Genomic DNA, 16,882 nt, shown 5'->3' with positions numbered 1-16,882 from the left:
AAGAACAAACCCAAGGGCTGCCCTTGTCTTGTTGCTTTTGTGTCCTTCTCTTTCTCCTTTGTTCACAGTGCCCTGGTCCCTCTGGTCTTCTTTTATCCCCTCTGCTGCATCTACCCGCCCACCCCCACCCCCCAGGTTAAAACTGCCAACTTCTGGATGAACAGCCCTAAGTGCAGTGTGTGAATCCACACTCCTGCCTTGCTCTCCTTCTCCATCTAACGTTTCCACTCAAGCCCTGCTCCAGAGCCGTGAAGTTGAAACCATCACACACATGCAACTGATTAGGGCTGAACACACCGAATGCCACATTCATCTTGCAAAACTTCCATTCCAGCCAGCTACAACAACCTCGGAGATTACCATGGCAAAGGAAATTATTTTCTTTAAGTGAAGACTGGCTGACCACCACAGTGTGGACAAAATAACTCATTTTTCCCCCTTTAAGAAGCACTAACTCAAACGTGACAGGGACTTGTGCTCACACTCAGCAGACCCTGTCATTTTCCTGCCTCCCGGGCAGGGCCCCTGCAGGGAGCCAGGCTCTCCGAGGTGCCTGTCAAATGAAAAGGAACTTGAAAATTCTCAATCCCATTCCACTAACATCCTTCACCAATGCCAGAATAAAGTGAGTGTTCCGTGTTGAAAATCCATCTGAAGGCGAGTTTGAGAAAAATGCTTCCTTTTTTAAAGTTCAAAAGTAAAGTTCATAAAAAAGTCTTTATTTCACATCCAGAAAGAAGAAGGGGGTAACACTTAGAAAACTTATTGCAGCGGCAGGCGCTGTGGCGTAGTAGATTAAGCATCCGCCACATGGACACTGGTTCATGTCCTAGCTGCTCCACTTTCACCCAGCTCCCTGCTGCTGATGGCCTGGGAAAGCAGGAGAAGATGGCCGAAGTGCCTGGGCCCCTGCGTCCACATGGGAGACCCAAAAGTGCCTGGCTCCTGGTTTCGGATTGGTCCAGCTCCTGCCGTTGTGGCCATTAGGGGAGTGAACCAGAGGATGGAAGATCTCTCTCTCTCTCTCTCTCTCTCTAACTATGCCTCTTAAGTAAATAAATAAATCTTAGAATAAAAGAAAAGAAAGCAATGCGTTCTGTAGTGACTCTTGAGATCATGACGGAGACACATAGCTTAATCTTCATAGCTTGTTTGCCATGAAAACAAAATGCATAGGGAAACGAAAGGGAACTTTTATAATTATGTCTAATTGCACAAACTTCAACAATTACAGAAGTCAAGAAATTCCCAAATATGCAACTAGATTTTATGTTCATATTCGATTTTCTTGAAATAGAATTCAAAAAGAATTTTTTATTTATGCAACATATTTTGTATTTTTCTGAAACCTAATAGCATCTAGTTGATTAACCAATATGAATTTTCAAACAGAAACTGTTTTCAAACAGAAAATAGCCAAATAGTTTGGAAATGGATGCTGAAGAAATGCTTGATTATAATGATAAATGACTGAAAACCTGCAAGGACTTGTGGAGATATTTCAGTTATCCTAGAAGAGATTTCTAGTCCTAGCATTATGGGCTTGTCTTGGGCATTTTACAGTCTTCGTGTGAAGAGCTGACTATAAATAGATGGCTTCTTGCAACTCTGAATCCTAGTGCATCTTGAAGAAAGAGCATAAAATAGAAGCATAGAATTTCAAAGCTGAGTGGGACATTGAGGTCCTTTTGTCAAATACATTAATTCACAGATAAGAAAAGAAAGGGCTTGAGAAACTAAATGACATACCCAAGGTCATCCAACTAACAAGTAGACTCGCTTCTTAGACTTCAGTGCTAACTAGGTTTAAAAATCGCCATAGCAAGACAATGCATATACTAGTTTATAAAATTTTCTATGTGAGTTTTTTTTTTTTTTTTTTTTGACAGGCAGAGTGGACAGTGAGAGAGAGAGACAGAGAGAAAGGTCTTCCTTTACCGTTGGTTCACCCCCAAAATGGCCTCTGTGGTCAGCGCACCGTGCTGATCTGAAGCCAGGAGCCAGGTGCTTCTCCTGGTATCCCATGCAGGTGCAGGGTCCAAGGACTTGGGCCATCCTTCACTGCCTTCCCGGGCACAGCAGAGAGCTGGACTGGAAGAGGAGCAACTGGGACAGAATCTGGCGCCCCGACCAGGACTAGAACCTGGGGTGCCAGCGCCGCAGGCAGAGGATTAGCCTATTGAGCCACGGCGTCGGCCTCTGTATGAGTTTTAAAAACATATATATTTAGAACAGAAGAGAAGGCGATAAATATTTGAATTTATTTTGTAGCTTTCAAAGTTTATTCACAATAAATTTTCATTTAATATTTGGAACAACACTATAGAGTAGGCAAACTCTGCTATAGGAAGATGGTTGAAAAGCTACATGTAAAATGGGATAAAATGTAACATTCATTTTGGCGCAAAGAATTTTTTGAGATCCATGGGTATTTTCTTCATAACATGCATTGTCTGTGAATTTTTCTTATGTGCATGGATTTCAAATTTTGTCTTTCTTTCTATTTATTTATTTGAAAGGCAGAGAGCTAGAAAAAAGCAAACAGACAGATCTCTCATCTACTTGTTCATTCCCCAAGTGCTTGCAATAGACAGGATGGGTCCAGTCCAAACAAGGAGAATGAAACACTATCTAGATCTTCCATGTGGGTAGCAGGAACCCAATTATTTGTGTCATCTCCTGCTACCTCCCAAAGCATGCACTGCAGGAAGCTGGAATTGGGAGCAAATCTGGGTGCTCCAATACTGGGTGCAGGTTTTCCAAGTGAAATCTTAACTGGTCTGCCAAACACCCACCTCAGATTTCTAAATTTTTTAAACAAAATTAACTTATCTTTTAATTCCATTTTCCACCAATTTTTTTTTTTAAAATGTTACTTATCTATTTGAAAAGCAATGGGACAGAGATTCAGAGTCAGAGACAGATATACAGAGAAGTCTCCCTTCTGCTTGTTCAGTCTCCAAATGTTTGCAAACACCAGGGCTGGGCTGGCCAAAGCCAGAAACCAGGAATTCACTACCTGTATCTCACATGGGTGGCAGGAACCCAATAACTCAAACCATCATCTGCTGCCTCACAGGGTCTGCATTATCAGGAAGCTGGAGCCAGCAGCCAGAGCTGGGAATTGAACCCACTTACTCCAATATGGAATGTGGTCATCCTATTTAGTTCAGAGAGATTTTGAGACTGGCCCAGTGAAATATCTAGAGAATCCTAGAAGGTAGTTCACTCTTAGAGCGGTGGGTTTTAGTGAGTAGTTTAATACCTGGACATTTGGACAAAAGTGAAAATTTAGAGAGATACTGAGAGCTGTAATGAAAAATGGATGAGCTCTGTGACTGTAAAGTTGGTCTTCCAAGCTTCATATACCCTGATTATTCATCCTAACACTAATCTAGCTATACTGTGAAGGTACTTTGCAGATGGAAATAAAGTCACTCATTAGGGGCGGTGCTGTGGAGTAGCTGGTAAATCTGCCACCTGCAGTTCCAGCATCCCATATCGGCACCAGTTTGAGTCCCAGCTGCTCCACTTCTGAACCAGCTATCTGCTATGGCCTGGGAAAGTGGTGGAGGATGGCCCATCCTTCCAGACCTGGAAGAAGCTCCTGGCTCTTGGCTTCCGATTGGCACAGCTCCGACCATTGCAGTCATTTGGGGAGAGAACCAGCAGATGGAAGACCTCTCTCTCTCTCTCTCTCTCTCTCTCTCTCTCTGCCTCTCTTTCTCTCTGTGTGTAACTTTGACTTTCAAGTAAATAAATAAATCTTACAAAAAAGGTCACTCATTAACCAAACTTAAAATAGGGAGAGTACCTTCCATCAGGCAAGTGGGTCCAATTTAATCACCCAAGCCTCTAAAAGAAGAGGAAAGCAGAGAGATACCACAGAGGAAGTACGAGCCAGAAGATAAGTCAGAAACATTCCAGTATGAGAAGGACTCAACCTGTCATTGTTGGCTTTGAAGGCAGATAAGGTGGCCACAAGACAAAGAAAGTAGGCAGCTTCTCAAAGCTGAAATCAATCCTGAATGACAGCTGGCAAGGGAACACGGAGGGACCTCAGTCCCACAAGCTCCTGGACCCGAGTTCTCCTGACAACTTGAGTGACACCGGAAGTGGACTCACTCCCAGAGCCTCCGCAATGTTACACAGCCCTGCTGACACCTTGATTTCAGCCTTGGAACATGCCAAGCAGGGAGCTGGCTGAACCATGGTTTATCTGGACTTCTGACTCCAGAAAAACGAGATAATAAATGGGTGTTGTTTGGAGCCACTGAAATTGTTGTAATTTGTTATGGAAGCAATAGAAAACCAACATTAAAAAACCCCTTGAAAACCAAGTAAAACGCTCCTTTTGATTTCTAGAAAGTTTCATTTCTTATGCAGGAAGTGAGCCTGTTTACCTCTTTTCTTCCCCAAGGGTTCTTATCAGTAATGTATATTGCCAAGCACTGATGGCCCCAAAACAAGAAGCACTGCTTTAATAATCTGGGTAAGCAGCAATGACCCCTTGGAAGCGGGGCTCCAGGTAATCTCACATCCAAGTACGCAGCTTAAGCCTGAAGCCAAATTGGAGCATCCATGTCCTCCAAGCTGTCTGGGCCTGAAGCTGCTCAAAGCTGGAGACAGGGTTGGAAGTGTATGGCCATGGGCCTATCCACGTATGCTACCAACAAGAAGGTCACTCCCCCCAAGGGCTGGAGAGTTTTGAGGTTCATTTGGAGCACAGTGACACCGCCTGCTGCTACTGATCCAGTAAACATTCCTGTTTCACTGAGAAAGAGTGAGTCATGGATGAGTGGGAAGTGGGCTGGAAGTTTCTTCTCTGAGCAAGACTGCAACATAAGGAGAATTAAAAAGGACTCTCCCTACCACTTTACAAACTGTGTTGTTTTTGGGTGGTCGTGGGATGGGGAGGAGAGAGCATGGAAAACTGTGAATAAGTACCATTTGGAATACTGTCAGAATCTGGCAGAATGAGTGTCTTTAAAGCACTAAATCCCAGATGCTTTTAAAATAATTGTGATGACAGAAACAATCACAGGATATAAAAAAAGGAATAAAGAATTAGATCTTTCTCTATAAGTCTACCATTTGATTCTCACATGTGTTTAAAATTCCTGACTGATATAAAAATGGATCATTTGAGAGGAGTTCTTTAGGATGATGACAGTATTCACTACTTTTGTCTTTCGGAAAAGAGTGAAGCAAAATTATGTTGCATGGTCTGAAGCTGGGATTCCTGGGCGAGTGGAGTCAATGAGTACTTAAGGCACATAAAATTTAAAGTTTTGAAGCATCAGGAAATTATTCTAAGAAGTACATGAATATTTGCCAGCTATGGCTGGGGTGGAAGGGTGGCAAGAGCAGAGAGGTCCTTGAGTAGCAGGGCAAATTGTCAGTTCCAAGACAAGACTCGCAAAAGTGCCGGATTACCAAGTAGCTGAGGGGGATTTCAGTGTACGTATGGATTCACAGCCACTCACAGTGTTTTTGGCCTTGATTTTTGCCCTACATTTGAGTATATAATATGATCTTAGAAATGTGCTGGAGTTCACTCTCCTCTTTGATTTCAGAAAGAAGTGACCTAAGTTCTCTCCTATCTATACCAAGGGGAGTGTTCCTTGGTCCTTATGCCTCTCTCCTCTTTGTATCTCCTAGACATCAGGATGAGATGTAGAGTAACATGACAGTCAACTTTACATGTCAGATCGGCTAGGCCACAGTTCAGATATTTCACCAAACATTCCAGATGGTTCTGTGAAGATGATTTAGCTGAGATTGGCATTTAGATTGGTGGGTTTGGAGTTAAGCAAGCTGTCCACCATCGTGTGGGTTGGCCTCTACTCAATATCCCATTGATTCTGTTTCTCTGAAAAGCCCTGACAAGTAGGCATTTGGATGAAAGGTCTAGAGCTGGACTGGAGATACACATCTGAGATCCATCAGTGTCTGGAGGCATTCGTACAAGGGGACTGGAGAACAGTAAAGCTGAGAGAGTTTGCTGTGATCAGAGCCTGGGCCCCTACAAATAATAGAGAAGGAGGAACCAGAAATGGGCATGGAATAAAATGGCCCTGAATCATAGGCCAGAAAAGTGTGTTTGAAGTAGAATGTTTTAAAAGAAGAAAGCATTCAACAACTGCTACTGAGAGAGGAGTAAGATGAGAATGGGAAATTGACCAGTGGCTTTCGCTGGATAGCAATTACTGGTAAATTACCAATGGCCAATTTAATGGAATGATGGGGATGAGAGCCAGGATGAAGAGGGTTGGTGAGGAAGGGAAAACACCAAGTAGAGATGAGTCTTGCTGGAATGAGGAGGGGAGAAATGTAGATGTATCTGAAGAGTATTGTATTGTTTTGTTTGTTTGTTTGTGTGTTTTGTTAAATGGATATACCAATGGGGAAAGATGAGAAAATGTGATGAGGGAGGGAGGGGGAGAGAGAGAGAGAGAGAGAGAGAGACAGAATGATGGTGCAAGAGAACAGTGCAAGTATGAACATACCCAATATTACAGTATTCAGAAAGCACAGTGATGTATAATCACTATGGGTGGTGTTTGCTTGGCAGTATTTTAAATGAAATGAATACACAGGTTCAATCAAGGAGGTCTTGCTAATCCAAATATACAGTATTTCACTGTTGCTGTCTCCCATGTCTTGCATTCACAACGTTTTTTCAAAAAGATGGGATGTTGGTAACAGCAAATATGGTAACAATAAAGGCAGCTGTTGGTATCACTCCTGCTATCCAGAGAATGACCTTATTTAGTGTTCCAGGTTAGAAAGGAAGAGCATGGCGAGATGATTTCCTAGCATACATCGGAGATTATACACTAAAATTCCAGTGTCCAAACTCTCTCGTCTTAATCATGCACCCTGCTAACCCCTTATGTAGAAAACAGAGGACAAACAGTGGGGTTGGCGCTGTGGTACAGTGAGTTAAGCTGCTGTCTGCAACACCAGCAGCCCATGTGGGCATGAGTTTGAGTCCTGGTTGCTCCACTTCCAATTCAGTTCCCTGTTAGTGTGCCTAGGAAAGCAGCAGAGGATGGCCCAAGTGCTTAGGCCCCTGCCACCCACATGGAAGACCCAGTGGAGTTCCCAGCTTCTGGCTGTTACAATTAGTTGGGGAGCGAACCAGTGAATGGAAGAACTCTGACTCTTTCTCTCTTTCTCAATCTCTCTCTCTCTGTGTTTATGTGTGTGTGTATGTGTGTGTCTCTTCTCTGTAACTCTTTCAAATAAATAAATTAAGTCTTCAATAACAACAACAAAAATAATAACAGGGACAAATGCAAGAGACTAGTGGCTTGCTGAAGTCTTTATCCTATCAAGATGGCAAGGGCATGAGTAACATGGAGAAAACCATTTCCACAATATACCACCCACATCTACCACAAGATCTGAAATGTGAGAATCTTTTTCTTAATAATCCTGTTTTTTGTGTTTTTTTTGTTGGTGTTGTTTTTTTTGTTTTGTTTTGTTTTGTTTTGTTTTGTTTTGTTTTTGCCCAAGTTAAAGAGTGATGAGAAAATTGTAGGCTATTATGGAGTAAGAGTCTCCACTGTTCCCCATATAAACAGATAGTCAGGGGTTAGGCAGAAAATATACATTTTCTTGAATTTGATGAAGAAATACATGTCCAGCTTTTACAGTCTATGTAGTATAGAAAAACTCTGATACAATTTGTGGGAAATTATAACAGAACTATTAATAGAAGTAAAGTATTTTAAAAAACCATTGCCTTTGTTCCCTTGAAATGAGTGACACTGGTTAGCAAGATTATTCAATTTGAAATAATTGGGTTTCTGGTTCCTGTAATTTAGGTCTTACCTGTCACTGCAAATTATCTAAATTGCCAGATATATATACATATATATACACATAATTGTATCATGTCAACATGACTAAACATTTTTAAACATTATATTTAAAGATTGCATTTATTTTCAAATAAGGAAAAAGTAATAGTAATATATTTATAATATACTTTCAACAAAAGCTCAAAAAATCATTTTTATGGAATATTGATTATATTGCACTTTGGTAAGCTTATAGATGTAGATGTAGTTTAAATTCTTATTTTATTTGTTTAAATTTCCTTTTTGTTCAAGAAATTTTAAAAGACCATCCAGCATCCTATTAAATAACTGTAATATTTGGGGTGCAGAGATGTTTTAATCTGCAATGACAATGTGCCTTGTAGTATAACCTTCCAGATCTTACTAAATCCAGCTTTGACTGTAGAGAATTTATCTGATTCCATTATTTAGCTAAGTAGAATTTTATAGCCATTAAGACAAAGCACTAATTCCTTTCACTGAAGTTGAGCATAAGACATTGTTTAATATATTTAATTACAACCTAATTGAGTCCTGGGACACTGCTAGCCCACTGATGGACTTCAAATGGTATTATTAATTTAATAATAATTTATTGAGTACTTTTTCTTTATTCTGTGCCCAGGCACGAAACTACATACTTTACATGCATTACCTTGTTTAATCTTCTAAATAGCCATATGAAGTAAGTACTATTTGCATCTCAAATTTGCATATTAGGAAAAAAGGTTCAGAAAGGTTATGTAATTTGCCCAAGATCACATAGTTTGTTATTAGAGCCAGAATTGCATCAAGGGCCAATCTAAGAACGTATTATAATATGTTGCCATAAAGAAGCTCTCTATCCTAAACCTGATAACCCTGGAAACTAACTTCACTATATGACAAAACCAAACCACCTTTTTAGCTGCTCGGTCCCTACTATTTGCTAATGGCCATTCTGTGGAATTCTTGCTCCATGGTGACAGAGGGCTAGCATATAACTGTCCCTGCAGATATACGGGTGGGTATGCACCAGTCACTCACCCATGCAGTCATCTACTGTGGATTTACAAATATCTGCTACTTATTAAGCAACATTCTCTGCAGGCACTGTGCACGAATGAGGAACAGAAGAGACATGGGCCTCTTGTCTTAATAGAACTTTCTGTCAAACAGATGAGACACACATTAAATTTAAAAGACAAATAAGCCAATAGAATAAAGACTTTCAATGAGGGAAATCTGGTTTCTAGGAAAGAGAATAACCAGCAATTGTTGGTGATTCTCCATTAGGGGGTCAGGGCCAATTTCTACAAAGAAGGGACATTTGAACTGAAACAAGGATAGGCATCCTTCCAAGAGGAGCAGGAGAAAAGATTCTCTGTGCACTCATTCATTGGACAAAATTTGCAGACACCTTACTCTATGCAAAGCACTGTGCTAGATACAGAGGCTACATCAGCGATCCACTCAGAGCTCCAGTGTATTGAAAAGTGCCAAATGCTATGCCTCACTAAAGCTGTAGCAACGGCTCTAGGAAAAACTTGACTTAAAGAGAAAGAAGCCAGTAAGTGTATTATCTGCATTGGTAATGTGGGCTTTCTTCTCCTGCCCAATTAAGAAGAGTCCTTGAGGAGTTGGGAATTTGGCCTTGTAGTTATGACAGCAGGTAAGATACTTGTGTCCCACATATAGTGCTTGGGTTCAAATGCCAGCTCTGGCTCATGACTCCACGCTCCTGCTAATGAAGACCCTGGGAGGCAGATAGTGATGGCTCAAATATTTTGTCACTGTCACTCATGTGAGATGCCCTGATTGAGTCCTATCTCCCAGCTTCTTCCTGGTCCAGTCTTGGCTGTTGTGGGTATTGGGGGGGATGAATTATTAAATGGGAGAACATTCTCTCTTTTCCTTCTCTGTCACCATCTCTCTTTCTCTGTTTCCATACTTCACAGATAAGTAATAAGAAAATAAATTTGAAAAGAAGAGTAATTGAAACATGTTCAGCCCAGAAACTGAGTCTAAGGACTATGCCTAAACAGTGTTATCAGTAAGTTCACAGAAAGAAAAGACACACACATCCCAGTATTCAGCATGTTCTACTCATCTAACTCAGAAGTTGTGGAAAATAAACTATCAGGTTTCCAGAAACCTGCCCTGGGCTGGGGGACAGTGCAACACCCATCCACAGATTTCCCACAGGTGGTGCTGTGCAACTGGGTTGTTGTTGGGTTGATGTTGGTGGTGGATTCTGTTGCAACTGTTGCAACCACAGACTTGGAGACCTGTTTGGGGATCATTTCTATCAGCCTAACCATTAGCTGTTGCTGACAACTTTAGCCATGCACAAGTGTGTGTGCTTTGGATGATACTGGTCTCAAGATGGCTCTCACCACTGCACATTGTAGGCAAGTATAATATTGGAATTTCAGGTAAAAGTCAACATTCCAGAGAATCAAGATGATACTGGCTGACACAAATACATTCTACCCACACATCACCTCCCCAGCCACTTAACCTAAAACATCTGATATGGACTTCTGGAAGTATCTCTAGACACAGCTCAATTTCATACCAGAAAAAAGACTCTGGCGTCAGCTCTTTCATGTAGCAGTTAAGGCCACCACCTGTGATGCTGACATCCCACATGAGTGCCTGTTTTGAGTACTGGCTACTCCACTTCTGATCAATTTCCCTGTTAATGGCCTCAAAAAAGCAGCAGAAGGTGGCCCAAACGTGGGCCCCTGCACTCACATGGAAGTCCCAGATGAAGCTCCTAGACCCTGGCTTTATCCTGGCCCAGCCCTGACCATTGTGGCCATCTAGAGAGTGAACCAACGGATGGAAGATCGATGTCTTTCTCTCTCTCTCTCTCTCCCTCCCCCTCTCTCTCTCTTTTGCTCTCACTCTAGCTCTCTCTTTCTCTGTCTCCTGTAACTTTAACTTTCAAAATAAATAATTCAGTCTCAGAGAGAGAGAAACAGAGAGACTCTGAAAAAATTAGAGGTAAGTGGCTCGCCGCCTGGATGGATCAGGAACAGGATTTGTTTGCTCTTAAGACACTACTTCACCTCTTTGACTTTTTATAGAAAGCTTTTATTTAATAAATATAAATTTCATAAGTACAACTTTTGGATTATAGAGATTCTTCCCCCCATACCTCCCCTCCCACCTCTAAACCATCCCACATCCTATTCCCTCTACCATCTCATTCTTCATTAAGATGCATTTTTATAATTATCTTTATACACAGAAGATCATCTCTATACTAAGTAAAGATTCCAACAGTTTACACTCACACAGACATACATAAAGTACTGTTTGAAGATTAGTTTTACCGTTAATTCTCATAGCACAACTCATTAAGGACAGAGGTCCCACATGGGGAGCAAGTGCACAGTGACTGCTGTTGTTGATTTAACAATTGACACTCTTATTTATGATGTCAGTAATCACCTGAGGTTTTTGTCATGAGCTGCCAAGGCTGTGGAAGTCTCTTGAGTTCGCCAACTCTGATCTTACTTAGACAAGGCCATAGTCAAAGTGGAAGTTCTCTCCTCCCTTCAGAGAAAGGTACCTCCTTCTTTGATGGTCCGTTCTTTCCATTGGGATCTCACTCACAGAGATCTTTCATTTTTAGGTCATTTTTTCCCCTCAGAGTGTCTTGGCTTTCCATGCTTGAAATACTCTCATGGGCTTTTTAGCCAGATCCGAATGCTTTAAGGGCTGACTCTGAGGCCAGAGAAGACACCACTTTGGATGCCTGCATCCTACACCAGAGTGCCTGGGTTCAAGTCCTGATTTCAGGCTCCTGCTACTTACTATACACGCTGGGAAGCAGCAGGTGATGGCTCAAGTACGTGGATCCCTGCCACCGATGTAGGAGACCTAGATTCAGTTCTAGGCTCCTGACTTCAACCTGGCCCAGCCCTGGTTGTTGCGGGCATTTGGGCAGTGAAATAACAGATGGAAAAATCTCTCTCTCTCTCTCTCTCTCTCTCTCTCTCTCTCCCTCCCTGTGTGTGTGTCTGCCTGTCTGTCTTCCAAATAAATAACTTTAAAAACTTTTTTTTTTAAAAGAAGAGATGAGGAAAATCAGTGAATAGAACAAAAACCACCCTTTATCACACCCCATCTTCTTCTCCCAGGGTCAAGCAGATACTGTGTCCACAAGACCTCAATGGAGACAACTGACAAAAGCTCAGCTTTCCAGGTTCTCAGGGGTAGTTCTCTGATAAGCATCCTTACTCAAAGGATGTGCTGGTGCCACAGCGACCCCTTAGAGTAAATGTCTTAAGACATCTCTTATGTTCTCCATAGACAGTGAAGATGGGCTTGCAGGGGACTAACTGGAAACTCTTACATGCAGTTACAAGCAAGCCTTTCTGTGCAGAACGATATATGAAAAAAAATCCATTTTTCAAAAAAGATCATTCCCAACAAATCCTTCTTTCAACTTGAGGAGGAAGATACTCTATTAGGAGACATTACTGGTTTTCCCAAAATATAAAACAAGTCAACCAACCACTCACAAAATCTTAAGAAGAATAATAAAACCAGACCTCACTGGATAAGGATCACAGCATGATATTGCAACAGATAACCGATAATAGCAGAGTCCAGCGTTCTGGAAGGCAGCAAGGGAGATCATGTCTTGTAGTCTTCCCATTCTGTTCTGCAGCTATCCAGTCGAAACATCTGAAGTCATTCTGCAAATCTAACATACAAAGGGCCTCTCTTCTCCTTGATGTGGGTCTGTGCAAAATTCATGATCTAAATGCCAGAGAGAATAACTATATTAACAACTTGGTTTCTAAGCCACAGGAAGGGAAGAGGCTCTCTGATCTTGACCCAGTCCACACGTGGAATATGTATCATCCAGCTGAACTCTGACGCCCAAATGGCTTTGCCCACTCCCCTTTGAACACAAAGTGAAAAATGTCAGACAGATCATGTTCATCAAAAATAAAAACTTCTTTTGTTCCTAATTTAATCAAATAAGCTCAGCATTTAGTATTATCAGTGATGAGTACCTAATAAGTTCTTTGGAATATTCATGTTTTTATCATTATCAGAATATTAAGAAAAATAGTAGATCTCCATGTTCTCATCGAAAAATTCAACAGATGAAGTATTCTGGTAGGAATACATAAAGCAATACATAAGACAATAGACGTAGTAAGCCCTTTTTGGCAGTAAACATCATATTTATTAAATGCTATATTGTTTTATTATCATCATTATGTATTGGTGTGATTTCAGAGCAAGACTAATTTCCCCGGGTATTTATTGACTTAAATTTAAGTGGACACTAATTAATAAAATAAAATTTTAACAGTGTCTCCAAGGAGAATTCAAATAATTTTTTCCCAGGCCTGGGTCCAGAAGTAGCTGAAAACAGCCTGGAAGGGGGTATGGCTACAGATTACTAATTCTACTCCCTGCAGATCTGTCTTCCAACTACCAACAAGCTAAATTTCTCCTCGGCTTGTAGAAACTGAACAACGTGCAGCCTGAAGAGACATCATCACAAGCAGTGTGTGTTGGGGGCTGTTGAGGCAAAGATGATCATTTACCTCAAATAGTTAAAGCAGTTTTTTTTTTTTTTTTTTAAAAAAGAAAACTTGGCTTGCAACAAGGTAACCTCTAAGTATTTTCAAAGGGCCAGGCCAGACAATCACCACTCAGACAACACTTCCCGATTCGTCCCTGGCAAAATTCCTCCTCACTTGGTACCTTTTAAATTTTCATTTATATCCATACCCCTCCCTGTGTGGACACAGTTGTTGTATAAGGAGGTGGGAGAGAGCCAATCAGTCACAGAAAGTTGTAGCTGCACCCTTCCATGGTTAAAAGAGAGAGAGAGAGGGAAAAGAAAGAAGTATCTCTTTGTATTAAAGGCTGAGGAATCCGTCTTGCTATTTGTGTGGAGGGACTTTGACACTCAAAGAAAACAGTGCCTAACACTCCACCCATCACAGATGCTTCCGGCAGCACCACCGCAACCCAGGCCCCGGTTCTCTGATTTCTGTTTTCATGGGTTTTGTGTGCAGTGGCTGTCAGGAGCATGACATGGAATCTGAAACTAAGGGGTCCTGAAAGGAAACATCCCTTTCACGAAAGGGGAGGGCACAAGGCAGTTCATATGTCACTCACATGACTGCCTCTGGAGCGCAAAACGTGAGCGCCTCCACTGGCCCCTCTGGGTCTGTTTCCACCTTTGAGGAAAGAACTAAACAGTCTCAAGGATTCCTTCCAGCTTGGAAATTCTATGACGTACAATCTTTTTATGAGAGTTATATTTTAATACTTAGCAGAAATTGGAAATGTCAAGAGAGTCTCTTCTTCAAACAATTCCAAAACTTGGAATTCTAATTTTGTAATAATCTTACAAGCTAAAAACCCTGCCAGTGCTCCCAAGTTTATGTCTTTGTCAACCAAGGGTAGAAGAACTAGAAGGCTGAGCAAATTCCAGTTTCATGTTTTATTTTATTTCATTTTATTTTTTTTGCCCAGGAGGGTTTTGTTTTACTTAATCATTTTTACTGATGTTAATTTTGAAGAAAATTAGGCCCAATTGTTTCTAAGCCATTCAAAAACTCGACAAAATCAGTTTTGTTCCAGCTGTTTGCTAGCTAATCCCAAACTCTGTAAAATCATCGCTCTTTCAACTAAGCATTCTTTCAGCTATGACTAAATGCCAAAATGCAAAGGCCTAAATCTGGTTTTAGACAGGGAGCCTGTTGAGTCTTAAAGACTCGGAATTTGCCCAAACTTTCTGTCCGACTGCTTGGCAGACTAGCATCGGGAGCAAGACTGCCCTATGAAGCCCGTTTTCAGAACATTTGACCCAGGCTGCGCTGCCTTCTCCAAGGATGTTCTCACCCTGGGCTTTCATGACAACCAGGGGCTTTTCTTGAAATACCTGCAGGCTGACACACCATTACTTCCTGACTTCCCTGAGGCTCCGTGGAGGTGGCAGATGTGTTCATCCTAAATTGCTACATAGGGGAAATTGTTAACCAGCTTTTCCCAGAGAATGGATATTATCTGTCTGTCACCATGGGCTCTCTAGAGCCAATGCCTTGGCACACAGAAGGTGCACAAGAAATAATCTGTAGAATGAACACTTTACCATGAGGGATGCACCCTGCAAAAAAACAAATAGAACTTGGGAAAAGAATAATCTTCAACCTGTCAGTTTGGGTATTAGGTTTTTCCCAAGAAACCATTAATTTTTTTACAAAAATACATAATCTATGTTCTGTAGTTTTCCCTTTAGTAAAATTTGAATGAAAATAGAGGATTTCAAGCATCACAAGCAATTACAGAGAGTTTCTGCCTGCAAAGACTCTATATTTGATTAGGAAAAAATGAACAATAGATACACAGCTACACAAGTGAGACCGACTTGAGAAGTCAGAGCTGGAACAAAGGTTAAGGAGCCTGGCGGAGTGGACAGGCCGCTCTGGCGAGATGGCTAGGGCAGGCCTTCCCAGGAAGAAACGCTGGCGGTGAAGGGGGGCAGATGAGCAGCAGGTTCACGGAGCGCTCCTGGGAACAGCATTCCAGGTAGAAGGAACAGCAAAGGCCAACCCTAAGGCAGAAAGGAGTTCCGAATCCTTAAAGGATTGGAAAATGAGGTCAGTGTGGGAGACAGAGATGGCATAAGAAGAGGTGGAGAGCAAGCCGGGCTGGGGCCCATGGGACCCAAGGTGTGGAGCTGGGGGTGACGCAACACATTTCCGAAAGACTCCTCTGGCTGCCATGGAGCGGGAACTGCCCGTGGGCACGAGTGGAGGCTGCCCAGGTGTGACGCGAGCGGTCACAAACTCAGGTGGAGGCAATGAGGACAAAGCAAATAGGACGAGGTGGGTCTCATAGGGAAAGGCGACGGGACTTGCCGGCTGACTGACTGGGGTGGGGGGGAGGGCAGGGCTGGAGTGATGCCTTATTGAAATTAATGAGATCTACTAATTAGGATAGCATTTTACCATAAACAAATTATTAAGCACTTTTCCTGCCAGTATCACTGCCCTGCCTTTAGGAATGAGGCTTAAAGATCATTAAAAAGGAGTCTGACAGGAGCCAGGGGACCTCTAATAATTTCTAACCATGGGGAAGGGAACTGCAGAAGTCAGGCTGTAATAATATGTCACATTTACAAAGCACGGTGCTGTTTACAAAGTGCTTTCATATCCATGGGCTCCCTCACACTTTTATTTTTCTTCAATTCATGTGACATTTCCATAGAACGGGGTGGATTAGCAAGCCGGTGAACGCACATGACAAACCCTGGATTCTCAGGACGAGTTTGTTGACACTCCTCTGCTTATTATAAATTGTCGCTCTTTTCTTCCAAAGTCATGCCTGATGACAAGAACCCCTCTTCTAACAGAAATAATTTTCAGCGATTTAAAGGAAACATTTTTCATTATCTTTTTGTTTCCATGCTGTCCAGAGATCACCCTGAGCAGATTTATGAAAATAAAATTCAATTGGATTTTTAAGAATTCCGGCATTACGAGAGCTTTGAAATGATTATGCTTTTCTCTGAATGAAAACGAAATTCAGATTGTTATGCTTGAATTAATTAGGGCCGTAACCTCCCAGGCCCGCACACAGATCAAAGCAGATTTCTGCCTCAAAGCAGGCTGAGGGTGGCAGCTGTGTCCAAACAGGGGCTGTGATCTCTCCTAGCAAATGGCCAGGACACTGTCTCAGCCCAAGCTAGCACCAGCCACAGGGCCCAGGGTCTAGGACAAAGGTACCAATGACGACACTTCTCCACTAAAGGAATGAAGTAATACAAGGGGTCTTCAAAAAGTTCTTGGAAATGTGTATTACACACACACACACACACACACGTGGATTATGGATTTCAAAAATGTTTGCACCAAAATAAACTTTGAATTCCCCTTTTTTCACAACTATTTTAAGTCCCCTTAAATACCCACCCCATCTTTTGAAGACTCATTTATTCGAAATGCAAAATGAAGAAGAGAAAGGGAGAGACACAAAACCTTCTGTCTACTCCCCATATGCCTGCAACA

At 41.8% G+C, this 16,882-nt stretch overlaps 1 long non-coding RNA gene across 1 annotated transcript in view; it reads right to left on the bottom strand.

Moving 5' to 3' along the window:
- Window positions 1-11,801: 11,801 nt before the first annotated feature.
- The window catches only part of LOC127482882 (uncharacterized), a 36,119-nt gene continuing 31,038 nt past the window's right edge, over window positions 11,802-16,882 (bottom strand). Inside the window, exon 6 of the long non-coding RNA XR_011388086.1 lies at window positions 11,802-12,602. This is a non-coding gene — a long non-coding RNA (uncharacterized lncRNA). The remainder of the gene's footprint in view (window positions 12,603-16,882) is intronic.

This window comes from Oryctolagus cuniculus, chromosome 4 (genome assembly GCF_964237555.1).
Source record: "Oryctolagus cuniculus chromosome 4, mOryCun1.1, whole genome shotgun sequence".
Taxonomy (NCBI): Eukaryota; Metazoa; Chordata; class Mammalia; order Lagomorpha; family Leporidae; genus Oryctolagus; species Oryctolagus cuniculus.
Note: the sequence above shows the minus strand (reverse complement) of the source record. Positions and strands in the feature narration are given on the sequence as shown.